We start from the raw sequence: 13,275 nt of genomic DNA, 5'->3' as shown, positions 1-13,275 counted from the left end.
GCTCTTCTTTTTTATCCTTCATTTCTAACTAAGAGTGCACTGCCTACAGATTATGTCTGTGAGAGCCTTGACTCTTGGTAGGGCTCAACTGCTATTAAATAGAATTTAGTATAATCTGCATTTAGATTTATTTCTCTTTGTCAAACTGCCTAGTTATTACCTAACATTAAACCACTTAGTTCTAAAAATAGTTATTTTAAGATATCAAATAATACTGCTGTCTATTAAAATTCTATATTCCATATTAAGTTTCTATATCATTCTTAGGATAAAGTAATTGGCCTACTTATTAACAATTAATCATCATCAATGGGATTGTTAATATTAATGACCTTAATGTTATAAATCTTAATATGCAAGTTATAGTAATGCCTTTTCCTCAGTTATCGTTATTTTTGATGATAATCATCCAAAATATCAAATATATTTCTTTATTATTTGGTATAAAACTTCAGTAAAGATGTTGCTGGAATTACCTTTAAATTCATATTTGAGTTACTGGACTCATTATTTCAAACCTCTTGGTCTGAATCAATATCAGTAATGATTCATTCTTTTGATTAAGAAGTGACTGTCTGTAGATGTCAGATAATTACCGAGATGACCTATAATGAGAAGATTTCACAACTTTCTGACTTAAGTTTCTTATTCCCTCAACAGCATAATGACTTCCTCCTAGATCTTTTTACAGTGTCTCTATGCTCCTGGGGTTTCTTTTTATGATCAGTCACTATCAAGGGTTGCTCCTATCATCTGTTTTTAGACAAAGAAATGTTGTGGTTCTATACAATAAAAACTGTGTTTTGTCTGTGTTTTAGAATTCTGGCATATTTCCTCATTTTTTTTTAAAAAAGGTTTCTCCTACACATCTGTATATAAATTGTGTATAACTGCAACAGTAAAAGATGATACAGGATACCCTTTACTATTCAGTTAAGTGCTCTGAGGGGAATTAAAGTGGTTTCTTTTATATAAAATATTAAGATTAGAAATGCAAGATGTTCTTCTGATCCTGTCCCTTAGGAGTATGGTATTTAAAAGTAAGGAAGGAAAAATGATAACATCTTGATGACACTCACTATGAATCTCAAAACTCATTGCAATACCAATAGACAAAGAGCACTTTGTAGGTGAAATCATGCTACACTTGATCTTAGCCAAAAAGCCAAGAAGCAATGTAAAACCATAAATTGTTGTTAAATCACTCGATTCTTTCTTAAACAATTTTCAGGAAAATAACATTGCACCAATACTATGTATTTTTTAGAATTCATAATATGTTTTAAGAATTGAGATTAGTCACTAATGATAAAAAAAATTCTTATTTGTTAGACACATTGTATAGTTTTTTCTCTAGCGCTAAAACATGAATCATTTCTTTATTGGTCTTTATAGTGATAGATTTTCCATACCCGTCAGCTTTGTGGCTTATTTCTCCCCTAGTTAATAACAAGTAAAAATAAAGTAACTGACCTCGTTTGTATTCTGTGTCTGTGTTAAAGCAATATGGAAGGAAGCCTAATGTTCATATAGGTTAAACATATTTGAGATTATTTTGAATATTTAAAAATTGTTTATTTTCTAGGACGAACTTTGATGAGAAATGTGGTCCTCATTAATTTCTAGATCCTGTACTAACTTCTGAAATCCTCAAAGTGATGAAACAGAGATATTCGTTATTTTTTATGATATTTGCATTCACGTTAGGTAAGAAATATGCATAAAGAATTAGAAATTCAGTAAGGATGAAGACCCAAATGACATTTCTGAGCTTATTTGCCAAAACCTACAAATTAAACATACTTTATACCTTATTCAGTAAAATTATGATTTGTTGGAGTAAATCAATATTAAAACAAATACAATCAAAAACACACAAACCACCCAGAGACATCTCATCCTTCTCTAATTTGCAATACTCCTCTCAGTCTTAGATCTTACTTTAAAAATTATATTCATAAATGCTACCAAATTAAACCAGACATGTTGAGATGCTTCCCACCTTTGATTATGAAAATTAATCAAAGTAATGTACGATATTGACAGAGTGAGGAGGATGGTGACCTGGGTGATGGCTCCATCTCTTTCTTGTTTTCGTTTTTTTTTTTTTTCTTAAAGATTTTATTTATTTATTTGAGAGTTTGAGTTATAAAAAGAGAGATGGAGAGACGGAGAGAAAGATCTTCCTTTCTCTGGTTCACTCCCCAAAAATGGCCAGCTGGAGCTGGGCTGATCCGAAGCCAGGAGTCAGGGGCTTCTTCTGGGTCTCCCACGCAGGTGCATGGGCCCTAGCACTTGGGTCATCTTCTGCTGCTTTCCCAGACATATAAGAGAAAGCGGGATGGGAAGAGGAGCAGTCGGGACATGAAACAGTGCCCATAATAGAAGCCAGTGCCGCAGGTGGAGGCCGAGCCTGTGCTGGCTCCCACTTCATCTCTTTCTACAGTTTTTAGTGCTGAAGAGAGTCCATGTTTTCATCTAAAATGTGTGGACTTTCTACTTGAATCTTTGTATTCTTTCCATCACACACTTCTTCCAAATGACACACATCCCAGAACAGAGTTCATCTTAAGTCCTAAAAAGCAAACACCATGGGTAGTGCTTCCGTGCAGAGGGTTAACTGCTGCTTGCCTTGCTGGCATTCCATGTGGATGCTGGTTTGAGTGGTAGCTGCTTCACTGCCCATCTGGCCCCCTGCTAATGCACCTGAAAAACAGCAGAAGATGGCCCAAGTGCTTGGGGCTCTGAACCCACATGGAGACGCAGATGAATCTCCTGGATCCTGGCATTGGTCTGGCTGCTGCAGGTATCTGGGGACTGAACCAGCGGATTGAAGGTATTTCTCTGTCTCTTCTTCTCACCTTTGTATCTCTGCCTTTCAAATAAATTAATTAATTAAAAATGAGTAAATAATTAATTAATTAAAAAAGCAGTCAATTGATAAGGTGTGAAATCACAGTTGGTGGGGTTAGTGCTGTGGCGTTCCGGGTAAAGCTGCCGCCTGCAGTGCCGGCATCCCATATGGGTGCTGGTTCAAGACCGGGCTGCTTCACCTCTGATCCAGCTCTCTGCTATGGCCTGGGATGCCGGCACTGCAGGCTGCAGCTTACCCACTACATCACAGTGCCAGCCACGACAGAGTGTTTTAGCAGGAAGCTGGACTGGAAGCAGAGACAGAACTAGAACTAAGTACTCTGGTATGACATGTGGATATCTCAAGCAGTTTCTTCACTACTGTGCAAAAAGTTCACTTCTGTATAGTTTTTTTTTTTCTTCATTACTCTGACAGAGGGAAAGGAGGTGATTTGGAAACTGGATTAATTTTCTTGAACTGCCATAACAAAATACCATACACTGAGTAGCTTAAAACACCAGAAATTTATTTTCTCAGTTCTGGGAGGTAGAAGTCTGACATCAAGTTTTCAACCTCGTCAGCTCCTTCTGGGGAGCATGTTTTGTGCCTCTTTCATAGTCTCTGATGATGACTTAACATGTCCAGGGCTCAGCCCCAGGCCCAAGTCAGGAGGAACCAGGTATTCAATCCAAGTCTTCCACTTGAGTGGTGGCACCCAACTATTGGAACCATCACCTGCTGTGTTTCAGGATTTCCACAGGCATGAAGGTGACATTGGAAGCTAGAGCCAGGCATTGAACCCAAGTACTCCAACATAGAATATGGACATTTTAGCTTGTGTCTTAACCACTAGGCCAAAGCCCACACCTTTTTTGTTGTTGTTGTTTTTGTTTGTTTGTTTTGTTAGTCTTAGAAAAATCTTGTCGAAAGAAATGGGAGTGCTAAATGCAGGTGTTACAGTAAGAAGCCGCTCTAGTCTCTTTTGCTTTATGCTTTAAATTTTGAAGCAAGCTCAGGAAGGATCTCCAGGGAGCAGAAAGCTACACTATGCATTTCATGTTCTCCTCTGTTACGTGCTAGGGTTCAGAAGATAAGAGAACATCTGAAAGTCATCCGGATAGGAGCCTTTATTCCCAAGAGATTACCAGAGATCTACAGTGCTGCCTTAATAACCTTACAGTCCACACAGCCATCCTGAGAACGAGTCATTGCCTGCTTTCCATCTGAGTGCTTGAACTTTAATAAGAACTTTATTGTTTTCTGTGAGAAACTATAAAATCCGAAAAATTCCTCAAAACTTCACACATGGGTAAGTCCACTGCCTCTCATCAAGAGTTCTATGGTCTCCTAGGGCAAATTTCAATTTCACTGGGCTTAGCACACTTTTAGGATATGGCCCAACAATGAGTGTGTGTGTGTGTGTGTGTATATATATATATATATATATATGCATATGTATATACAGTATTTCCTCCACATTAGATTAATTGCTGCTTATCTCCTTTTCATTTTTTTAATTTAGTTACCCTATAATTCTCTGACTCTGCATTCAACAAAATTGTTATGGGAACTTTGCTGTGCAGAAGGATAAGATGTCAGATATCACTAACTAACTAGCTATGCTGTCTTCTTGGGTGGCCAAGAATATTGTGGATTAGGAAAATTTCCTTTACAAACTGGTATTAAAAACACCTGTATTGAATCTATATTACTGTTCATTATTAGTATTTCCAGCTCAACATTCAAATATGAAATTTTAAAATTGAATGATGTGTTAATGTACCAGTGGATACAGAGGCTTAGTTAAAATGGTATTAGGTAAGCAAGTTGTTTGTTATTTAAAGGAAGAGTAGGATTGCTCTGTGATGCATTATTTATTTATCATGCCAAATGTGAGCAAGTCTTTAAAGTTTTCCTCTTTGTGGAATATTCTTGACCTCCTTCCTATGCAGAAAGACTCAGATTTTACACAAAGGAAGTGTGATGAAGCTTTCCTGATGCAAACTCACTACCAACAAAGGTAAAGCTTGCGCATGTTATGATGGACCACTCAACAAGCTTGCTTAACTTTAGCATCATGTTGACAAGATAACCCACAGATCACTATGTTTTTTCATTTGGGTTGATGTGCTTTACTATCTTTTTAATAAACATAGGGGTTAAATGTCTATATGTTGTCTTTAAGATGTAGATATTTTTCAACATGTTAAAAAATAGAAATTTATCCTAAGATATGCCATTCATTTTAACTTTGCTGCTTCTTTTGGAGGGAAGGCATTTAGAAACACAGCAAAGTTTTTCTCCTTATTTTCCTTTCCTTTTTCCATAATATGGGTCATAATTGTATCGAATGTGATAGCTTTTAGCTTGTGTCTGTGTCTATTTTGGGATTTGATATTTGTGAATTTGTCAAGTTACTGAAGTTTATTTGCAACTTCCAAACCAATGTCTGTGGTGCTAACCTGCTCATTCAAGGCAATAAACTTGGATTAAAACATGCCTACATTTATGTCTCAGCTGTCTCTTTGTAAAGGAGTGCTCTTCTACTGGTCTGTGTAGCACCACATTGCTTGCATTTTTGTGCTTTTTGTTGCTGATCTCACCTTGTATACTCCTTACTATCATGGTGTTGATCTATTGTCCTGTGTCTCTAAGCACAAGAAGGATGTATTTTGCTTTACAGAAAAAAAAGCATACTTGATAATTAAGTTTTGTTCAGTTCTGATTTATAGTGTTGTTGACCATAGTTTTACTGTTACTGATTTAACAATATGTATTAAGTAAGGTGTCTTTATACATAAATACTCCTAAAGCTACTGATCAGTTGATGAAAATGTTTTAGTCAAAGGTTTATAGGAACATAATTCTGTGTATCCTCTAAGAGCAATGGTTCACTGATTCAGTGTTCATGGCAACTGCACGTAACTATTTACGATTTTTGCAAATAACTACAATTAATTTTATGTTGAAATTTAATTTTCAGAAACCTTAAAAAATTCATCTTAAATAATATAAACTGATCATGTGCAACATTTTGAAGTAATCATTTATGAAAAATCAAGAAAATTTGCAAAAGAGAAATCCAGAAATAGATTTTTTAATTGGCCAGTCATGAATGCAGAAAATAATTTATAATAAATACAAAACTAATTAATTTCTTTTAAAAGGACTATTAATTAATTTAACAAACAGAACAACAGAGAGGGACAGATAGAGAGAAGAAAAAGGCATCCTCTGTCTGCTACCTTTCAGGTGCATTAGCAGGAAGCTAGATGGGAAGAAGATCAGGCAGGACTGCAGCTAGCACTGCTGTACACGATGCCAGTACTACAAGCAACACGTTAAACTGCTGTGCCACAACGTTGGCTCCAGGAATTAATAACTTCTTACACAACAAGTAAACATAGTATTTGGTATTATCTTTCCTATGAGATAAAATTTATTTGAATATATTTATGTATACATACATATATATATATATATGTATAGCACATTATCTTGTTAACTTTGGTAAGTCCAAGATCTTCAATCAACAATCATTCGATTTTTTAAAAAGATTTATTTATTAATTTGAAAGAATGTTGTTGGCACAACATGAGGAGGTCTGCAGGGAGGTAAAAGCAAAACAAAACGGACTGGATGCTGCAGTCAGCCTCAGAGGTCTAGCAGTGCTAGAGTTTGCCAGATGAATCCTGTTCAAAGGGGAATCTCTTTGTAACAAATGGACAAGGGTATATGCAGAAGTTGTAGCTATAGCTACTGGCATGTTTCAGGAGAATGAAACCTTGTCATTAATGCCATTTTGTGCAAGATATGACTCTTCCATCAGATGTGAAAACATATCACAGTAAAAAATTTCAAGAAAGGCTGATGTCCTATTAAAAAGCAGTAGGGCATTGACTAATTCATTTCTCCCCATCACCTCCAACACATAGCACCAGCATACACTCTTTTAAAAGATTTATTTAGTTGAAAATCAGAGTTAGAGAGAAAGAAAGAGAGAGAAAGTTTTCCATATGCTGATTCACTCCCTGAGTGGTTTCAATGGCCAAGACCAGGCCAAGCTGAAGGCAGGAACTAAGAGCTTCATCATGGTCTCCCAGGTGAGTGTAGGGTTCAAGGACTTGGATCCCAGGTCATTAGCAGGGAGCTGGATCAGAACTTGAGCAGCCAAAATACGCACCAGTGCCCATATGGCATGCTGGCACTGCAGGTGGCAGCTTTACCTGCCATAGCACCAGCTAGTCTAATTTTTAATATTATGGTCTTCCCAGGGCACTGCAATTCTTTCAGCATCCACATCAAAAGTATGATAATATCAGCAAATGACAAATCTAGTCTGTTAAGTAAACAACTGGTGCAAGAAAATAAAGCTAATGCAAGCCTTTATTTGGAAATTTTTAGTATTACTGGGTATATATTTTACTTTCTATTTAAACTACTGCAGGATCATAATGTTTTAAAAGATAAGGCAAATCATTTAAATAAATTTTACAATGTATTCAATTTACAAATTACATGCAAAAGTATGTCAAATCTTCACTGATAGGAAATAATTTAATTATAAAAGTTAAGAATTATGCCAAGCGCTATGGTTTGGCGATATCCTCCAAAGTCCATGTGATGGAAACTTAATCCCCAATGTAACGAGGTTGAGTAGTGGAATCTTTAAGAGGTAATTAATAGAGTTATGCCATTATCACAAGAGTGAGTTTGTTATAGAAGTGAGTTCAGTTCTCTCTTGCTGTCTGTCACCATGTGGTGCCTTCTGCCTTGTGATGACATAGAAAGAAAAGTCTCACTGCCTTCCACTTGAGGATCATGTACATCTGAGTCTCCAGGACCATGAGCAAAACAAGTGTCTTTTCTTTATCAGTTACTCAGTCTGTGATACTCCATTACAACAGCATTGCACAGACTAAGAAACGAAGTTCATGGCAGTTCATGGGCAAGCTTCCCTTTTCTGATCTGTGCAATTAATCATACATTTTATCTGCATCACAATCTCTCTTTTTTAGTCCTTAAATTTCCAAGAAACAGCCACATGTCTAGAGGGTCTTTTGGATAACAAAATTTCATATATAACATCCAGAGACTATTATTAATAATAAATAATTCTTCACACACTTGATCATAGCCAAAAGGCCGAGAAGCGATATTAATAAACTATTCTTTAGCTAACTTCTTCTAATTATCATAGAGCTTGTTGAAAAAACAATTTCCTGTTAGCTTCCACTTCTTCATCATGCATTGGCAGCTGAACTCACTTCAGTGAGATTTTGTGTCTGTTTAGAAGAAGTTCTCACTAAGGTTACCAGTGAGCTTGCAATATCCTAATCTTCTGAATATTTTCCAGGCCTTTTCAATTGTTTTTTAAAAGATTTATTTATTTATTTATTTGAAAGTCAAAGTTACACAGAGAGAGGAGAGGCAGAAAGGGGAGAGAGGTCTTCCATCTGCTGGTTCACTCCCCAGATGGCCACAATGGTCAGAGCTGCGCTGATCCGAAGCCAGGAGCTTCTTCCTAGTCTTCCACGAAGGTGCAGGGGTCCAAGGACTTGGGCCACCTTCTACTGCTTTCCCAGGCCATAGCAGAGAGCTGTATCAGAAGTTGAGCAGCCAGGTCTCGAACTGGCACCCATATGGGATGCCGGCGCTTCAGGCCAGGGCTTTAACCCACTGCGCCACAGCACCAGCCCCATGGCCTTATCAATTGTTATCTCATATCACCTGACAGGAATCTCCCAAGTTTTCAAAAACATGAATTGATTAACTCTTGTCTCCAAACACACAATATACAACTGCAAGCTTCAAGAATACCTTTTTTTAAAAAAAAAATGTAAATTCTTGTTTCAGAATTTCAGACTAAGACTAATATACTCCGACTTCTGGATAGTCCACTTTCCTTATAATGCTTATGCAGAAATTCCTGGTAGGAATACATGGATGTAGAGGTTCTTGAGAAAGATTCATTCCCCAAGCAACTTGGAGTCTGTTGTGTGTGACCTTTGATAAATTATTCAACATCTATTACTTCTTATAAACAATGTGAATATTAGTAACCATAATTGCTATAGTTTTCAGGGATCTGTTTGTGTCTTAGCCAGCATGTGCTCAGTGGTTTTCCTATATCCTGTTTCTTCTCAAAGCAAATCTAGAAATAATACATCATTACAATGTTCTTTTTCTATGTTCAGAGTGTGAAGTTTTAAATCTTGGAGGACTCTCCATAGGTCACAGAGATAGAAATTGGAGGCACTGAGATTTTAGTCCTAGAGTATTTAACCAAAAGTTCCCAACCTGAAAACATGGTTATGCTATGAAAATACCAATAGTCTTGGTCTTGGTACACCATTATACTCATTAAAATATTTTAATACCTGTCAAAATATATTGTTGAATAATATTACAAAACAGAAACACTCCTGGATATGTATTTTGTCTTTGTTGGACCATGAGCAAAAGTATATGCTAACCAAGAATGAAAATTAAGAACAAACTTTTTTTTTTTGCTTAAAAAAAGATCAGCTAGCACAGAGAATATGGGAATATTCACGAATGGATTAAAATGCACAGCTAAAGAACCAAAAGTGAAATGAAAGCAAAGTGGCATCCAGAAGGCCACGAAAACTCAAAGAATGTCCCAGTGTGACTCAGTCTGAAACAGCTTCAAAAGTCTTAGCCGGCTCAAATACGCAGGCCAGCTGGAGGTGAGCTGTTCCTCTGGAATAATTATTTCCACTCCTACTTTTTGATACATACATCCAAATAGTGACAGGATTCCTTTGTCTTTCTAAGGTGAAGGTCAGTGCTTGTTAGTCCTCTAACAGAAATTGTATTTTTTTAAGAGTAAATCTATTTGTGTAACAAAGGCAAAATAAATTCTTTTATAATAAAATTATTGCAGCATTAAATATGCATTATGTTGTATTACAAAAACTATAAGGACTACAGTACCTTTTCTAATTCATAACATTTATGTTACTTACACCTTCTAACACGAGTCATATGGGTTTTTCTTCATGACAAATAAAATTGCATGATTTACCATTAAATCCCATGAATAAGTGAAAGAATGTGATTTCCAGGGATTAACTCATTAACTAAACATATTTGAGATCATGATAATGAACTGAAAACACGTTAACTGATGTTGTTTTATGAACTAGCAAGAATCACAGTTTTAAACACAATTTGTATGTTCTTTACTGTGTTTATCATTATATATTTATATATAGTGTGTGTGTGTGTATGTGTGTGTGTGAAATAATAATTGTCAAAAATAAGTGCATAGAATCTAATCTTCTTTGCTTGTTGTCACCTTTCTAATCTGGGTTTTTTATCTCTTGGATCCTTTTTCCCGTCCTGGGTGCTCTTCCTAGAATTTTGAACCTGAGTTCTGCCTAGACAGATTCATCCATCTGTTTCCGATCTTCCCACCATTTATGAAAGGAAATCTCTGCCATTTTCACTCTAAGGCTAAAATCACTGTTCCTATTATCTTACATGGCAGTATAGAAATAAAGAAAATAGTAAGAAACCTATAGGGAGAAGAAGAGTAAATGTGGAAGTGAAAATTTAAATTAGCGATGGAATTGAAGTGTATCACATAGTAAATCAAGAAAACAATTCTACATACAATATGTACAAGATTAGGAATAACATGTATATAAAAATCACTCTGTAGTGAAATATTCTGTAAGCAATCCTAAGAAAGTTAGTGATTTTCTATCCAAACATACATTTTAAGATTGTTCTGAAAAAAATGAAGTCTTCAAAACTGTGCATATATAATCCTAGAAGAAAGGAAAATAAATGATGAAAAAATGATCAACAGGGGTGGGCATTTGGCCCAGAGCCTGGGTTTCCAGCTTCTGACATCTGAGTCCCAGCTCCATTCCCACTTCCGTTTTCCCCACACTGGAGGAAGCAGGTGATGGTTGAAGGAGGTAGATCCTTGCTAACCAGGTGGAACAGGAAAATTGAATTCTGTACTCCTGGTTTCAGCCTAACCCATTTCTGGCTGTTACAAGTATTTAGGGAGTGAACCAGAAGATAGGAGATCTCTGTCTCTTTTTGTCTTTCTGCTTTCCAAATCAATAAAATAAATGCATTTCTAAATGATCAACAAACTCCCAGATCCCAAAGGTTTTAAAATATTTGTCTTACTTCTCATGTGGGATCTGTCCTTAATGTGTTGTCCAATGTGAAGTATTGCTCTAACTAGTACTGAAACAGTATTTTACACTTTGTGTTTCTGTGTGGGTGCAAACTGATGAAATCTTAACTTAATATATACTGAATCGATCTTCTGTATATAAAGATAATTGAAAATGAATCTTGATGTGAATGGAATGGGAGAGGGAGCGGGAGATGGGAGGGTACGAGTGGGAGGTAAATTATGGGGGGGGGGGGGGAAGCCAATGTAATCCAAACTGTACTTTGGAAATTTATATTTACTAAATAATAAAAAAAGAAAAAATAGCAAAACTTTTTCAAAACCTGAAAACAATATTATTTTCAGACCATAAGAATTTTTCAAGAATATTATAAAAATGAATAGCTAAAAATTAATTTAATGAAGATCATGTAAAATTAGAGAACCAAGAATCAAAATAAGAAAGCATGCAGAGCAGGACGTTACTTTGGGAAACATCTTTGAGTGATTGGGTAGAAGGAGCAGGAGAGGCAAGGAAGCTCTTGCAGAAGGGCATGGCAATGTTAAACCTGTAGAAGCAGATGGGGAGGACATAAAGATTGAGGAGAAAGATCTTTAGAAAAGTGCAAGTCTGAGAAAGTCTTGTCCAACTCAAAGGAAGCCCCAGTGTGAATTCCTAGAGAAGACTCGGTGACTTGGTAGATAAGGCCAGGCAGTGCTAAGCTTATCACCCTTCAGCACCCACTGGAGCTACATAGGAATATATGTGCTCTTGACTTGAACACTGTAGAGAAAACAAAGGTACTTCAGCTTAAGACTGGAGGACAACTCTACTCTGTAAATAAATGATCTCTGGAAAAGAGAGCTGCCACATATACATCACATACTTTGTAACCACCTGGTAGATTTATATTAGCCATGAATGTAGAGGGCAAAATTTTAAATGTTAACACTAGAAAATGTCAGTAGTATTATAATAAATTGAACTACAGAAGATGGAGAATTTATATTATAATGCAAAGGTATTTAACATGTAAACATTTTTAAACTAAATTAAATAAAGTATATCTCTTTTCTGTTGCATGTGCATATGTTTGCTAAGTTGGGCTTGCATGTTTGAGAAGACTTAAACTGAAATATAGGCCTATGAAAAATCAAATAGGGTGCATAAAAGAATTTCAGAGACTAAAGAATCTCAGAGGCAAAGTGCCATAACTGTGTAGAGAGGTCCTTGTGACTGGACCTTGTGTGTCAAATCTTGGATATTATATTATCATGAGCATTCTAAATGGTGATGTGGTGGCGTAGAGACTGCACCCACCACCATGATGATGGGCCTGACTGTGGCTTCCCAGGTCACCACAAAGAAACAGCTGCAGCAGGTGGAACCCACCACATCATGCAGGTACCATACACTCAGGTTCTGGGCGGAAACACTGCAACTGCAGCCACAAAGCCGGGAATCCGACCACCCTGTTTCACCCTCCAACTCCTTTGGAGGCAGAAATCGTTTGTGAGTCTCTGGTTCTAGATGCTCACCAAAAGATGACTTCCTAGGAGTTTGCAGTGACCAGCACCAAACTGGTGGAGGGCTGGACAGCTCAAAGCTCTGGCCTCCTCACCAGCTTCCTTGATCAGTTTTCCCTGGTGGTGCAGAACCTGCTGCTCTTTACACCTCCGGTTTCCCAACCTAAGACTGTGCTGATAAAAGGGGCCCAAGTATGACCTCAGTCCCCTGCCACACAATGCATCTTTATCCAGGGCAGTCATAATCAAAGTAGGATGGGACTTAATGTGTTTCCCTGGATTGTGCCTGGCTGCAAGGATCCACTTGCTTTGTTCAGTGTTTAAGTGCTTGTTACCACAGAGAATAAAACTTCTCCGCCACAGCACCTCCCTTACCCTTGCTGTTGTTGTTAAGTTCCAAGGAGGTAAGCAGTTAGTTGAATGGGATTGTCAGTCCTGGAGGAGTGGGTTGAGCTCCCTCCTGCAACACCAGCATCCGGTGTGACCTCTGGTTCCAGATCTGGCTGCTCTGCTTCGGACCCTGCTCCCTGCTAAAGAGCCTGGGAAAGCAGCAGCAGAGGGGAAGAGTGAGTTCTTGGACCCCTGCTCCCACGAGGAAGACTCAGAAGAAGCCCCTGGCTCCTGGCTTCTCCTGATGTTAGGGCTTTTTGGGGAATCAATCGGGAGATGGAAGATCTCTCTGTGTCTCCCTCTGTCTCTATAACTCTGCCTCTCAAATAAACACATTTCTTCTTAA

General features: G+C 37.3%; 1 long non-coding RNA gene across 1 annotated transcript in view; it reads left to right on the top strand.

The window, feature by feature from the left end:
* The first annotated feature begins 1,287 nt into the window (after positions 1-1,287).
* The window catches only part of LOC103348068 (uncharacterized), a 41,192-nt gene continuing 29,204 nt past the window's right edge, over positions 1,288-13,275 (top strand). Inside the window, exons 1-2 of the long non-coding RNA XR_011389478.1 lie at positions 1,288-1,707; positions 3,935-4,163. This is a non-coding gene — a long non-coding RNA (uncharacterized lncRNA). The remainder of the gene's footprint in view (positions 1,708-3,934; positions 4,164-13,275) is intronic.

Source organism: Oryctolagus cuniculus, chromosome 6 (assembly GCF_964237555.1).
Source record: "Oryctolagus cuniculus chromosome 6, mOryCun1.1, whole genome shotgun sequence".
NCBI classification, from domain to species: domain Eukaryota; kingdom Metazoa; phylum Chordata; class Mammalia; order Lagomorpha; family Leporidae; genus Oryctolagus; species Oryctolagus cuniculus.
Note: the sequence above shows the minus strand (reverse complement) of the source record. Positions and strands in the feature narration are given on the sequence as shown.